This window comes from Leptodactylus fuscus, chromosome 1 (assembly GCF_031893055.1).
Source record: "Leptodactylus fuscus isolate aLepFus1 chromosome 1, aLepFus1.hap2, whole genome shotgun sequence".
Classification (NCBI taxonomy): Eukaryota; Metazoa; Chordata; class Amphibia; order Anura; family Leptodactylidae; genus Leptodactylus; species Leptodactylus fuscus.
The window spans coordinates 314398366-314400865 of NC_134265.1; the positions used below are offsets into that span (position 1 = coordinate 314398366).

Consider the following 2500-nt stretch of genomic DNA (forward strand, 5'->3'; position numbering starts at 1 on the left):
AAGCGAAAGGACTGGGGTCTAGCACAACAGTCTGAAGAGCACGTATGGCCCGATTTCCGAATAAAAAGCTGCTACGCTTTGCTTCTGCCCGGTTTCGAACCAGGGACCTTTCAAGTGTAAGGCGAACATGATAACCACTACACTACAGAAACTGGCACGACATGCACACTACTGCTTTTGCAAGCAAGTGAAAGGACTGGGGTCTAGAACGATGAGTTGAAGAGCACGTATGGCCGATTTCAGAAACAAAAGCTGCAATGCTTTGTTTCTGCCCGGTTTCGAACCAGGGACCTTTCGCGTGTGAGGCGAACGTGATAACCACTACACTATAGAAACTGGCACGAGATGCACACTACTGCTTTTGCAAGCAAGCGAAAGGACTTGAAGAAAAGACTGTGGTCTGCCAGCAGGGTCTGAAGACCGGGTATGGACCAATTTCAAGAAAAGAAACCGCAAGTACATGTTTCTGCCCGGTTTCGAACCGGGGACCTTTCGCGTGTTAGGCGAACGTGATAACCACTACACTACAGAAACTGGCACGAGATACACACTGCTGCTTTTGCAAGCAAGCGAAAGGACTGGGGTCTAGCACAAGGGTCTGAAGAGCACGTATGGCCCGATTTCCGAAAAAAAAGCTGCTACGCTTTGCTTCTGCCCGGTTTCGAAGCAGGGACCTTTCGCGTGTAAGGCAAACGTGATAACCTCTACACTACAGAAACTGGCACGAGATACACACTGCTGCTTTTGCAAGCAAGCGAAAGGACTGGGGTCTAGCACAAGAGTCTGAAGAGCACGTATGGCCCGATTTCCGAAAAAAAAGCTGCTACGCTTTGCTTCTGCCCGGTTTCGAACCAGGGACCTTTCGCGTGTATGGCAAACGTGATAACCACTACACTACAGAAACTTGCACGACATGCACACTACTGCTTTTGCAAGCAAGTGAAAGGACTGGGGTCTAGAACGATGATTTGAAGAGCACATATGGCCGATTTCAGAAACAAAAGCTGCAATGCTTTGTTTCTGCACGGTTTCGAACCGGGGACTTTTCGCGTGTGAGGCGAACGTGATAACCACTACACTACAGAAACTGACACGAGATGAACACTACTGCTTTTGCAAGCAAGCGAAAGGACTTGAAGAAAAGACTGTTGTCTGCAAGCAGGGTCTGAAGACCGGGTATGGACCGATTTCAAGAAAAGAAACCGCAAGTACATGTTTCTGCCCGGTTTCGAACCGGGGACCTTCCGCGTGTTAGGCGAACGTGATAACCACTAAACTACAGAAACTGGCACGAGATACACACTGCTGCTTTTGCAAGCAAGCGAAAGGACTGGGGTCTAGCACACGAGTCTGAAGAGCACGTATGGCCCGATTTCCGAAAAAAAAAGCTGCTACGTTTTGCTTCTGCCCGGTTTCGAACCAGGGACCTTTCGCGTGTAAGGCGAACGTGATAACCACTACACTACAGAAACTGGCACGACATGTACACTACTGCTCTTGCAAGCAAGTGAAAGGACTGGGGTCTAGAACGATGATTTGAAGAGCACGTATGGCCGATTTCAGAAACAAAAGCTGCAATGCTTTGTTTCTGCCCGGTTTCGAACCGGGGACCTTTCGCGTGTGAGGCGAACTTGATAACCACTACACTACAGAAACCGGCACGAGATGCACACTACTGCTTTTGCAAGCAAGCGAAAGGACTTGAAGAAAAGACTGTTGTCTGCAAGCAGGGTCTGAAGACCGGGTATGGACCGATTTCAAGAAAAGAAACCGCAAGTACATGTTTCTGCCCGGTTTCGAACCGGGGACCTTTCGCGTGTGAGGCGAACGTGATAACCACTACACTACAGAAACTGGCACGAGATGCACACTACTGCTTTTGCAAGCAAGCGAAAGGACTTGAAGAAAAGACTGTGGTCTGCCAGCAGGGTCTGAAGACCGGGTATGGACCAATTTCAAGAAAAGAAACCGCAAGTACATGTTTCTGCCCGGTTTCGAACTGGGGACCTTTCGCGTGTTAGGCGAACGTGATAACCACTACACTACAGAAACTGGCACTAGATACACACTGCTGCTTTTGCAAGCAAGCGAAAGGACTGGGGTCTAGCACAAGAGTCTGAAGAGCACGTATGGCCCGATTTCCGAAAACAAAACTGCTACGCTTTGCTTCTACCCGGTTTCGAACCAGGGAACTTTCGCATGTAAGGCGAACGTGATAACCACTACACTACAGAAACTGGCACGACATGCACACTACTGCTTTTGCAAGCAAGTGAAAGGACTGGGGTCTAGAACGATGATTTGAAGAGCACGTATGGCCGATTTCAGAAACAAAAGCTGCAATGCTTTGTTTCTGCCCGGTTTCGAACCGGGGACCTTTCGCGTGTGAGGCGAACGTGATAACCACTACACTACAGAAACTGGCACGAGATGCACACTACTGCTTTTGCAAGCAAGCGAAAGGACTTGAAGAAAAGACTGTGGTCTGCCAGCAGGGTCT

The 2500-nt window shown here is 49.1% G+C and overlaps 5 non-coding genes across 5 annotated transcripts; all 5 read right to left on the reverse strand.

The window, feature by feature from the left end:
- Positions 1-263: 263 nt before the first annotated feature.
- Positions 264-336, reverse strand: TRNAV-CAC (transfer RNA valine (anticodon CAC)). Its single transcript has one exon. It is a non-coding gene; the product is annotated as a tRNA-Val (tRNA).
- Positions 337-461: 125 nt separating this feature from the next.
- Positions 462-534, reverse strand: TRNAV-AAC (transfer RNA valine (anticodon AAC)). The gene has a single exon. It is a non-coding gene; the product is annotated as a tRNA-Val (tRNA).
- An 865-nt stretch (positions 535-1399) lies between these two features.
- TRNAV-UAC (transfer RNA valine (anticodon UAC)) lies at positions 1400-1472 on the reverse strand. The gene has a single exon. It is a non-coding gene; the product is annotated as a tRNA-Val (tRNA).
- A 309-nt stretch (positions 1473-1781) lies between these two features.
- On the reverse strand, positions 1782-1854 carry TRNAV-CAC (transfer RNA valine (anticodon CAC)). The gene has a single exon. It is a non-coding gene; the product is annotated as a tRNA-Val (tRNA).
- A 494-nt stretch (positions 1855-2348) lies between these two features.
- TRNAV-CAC (transfer RNA valine (anticodon CAC)) lies at positions 2349-2421 on the reverse strand. The gene has a single exon. It is a non-coding gene; the product is annotated as a tRNA-Val (tRNA).
- Between the last annotated feature and the right edge of the window lie 79 nt (positions 2422-2500).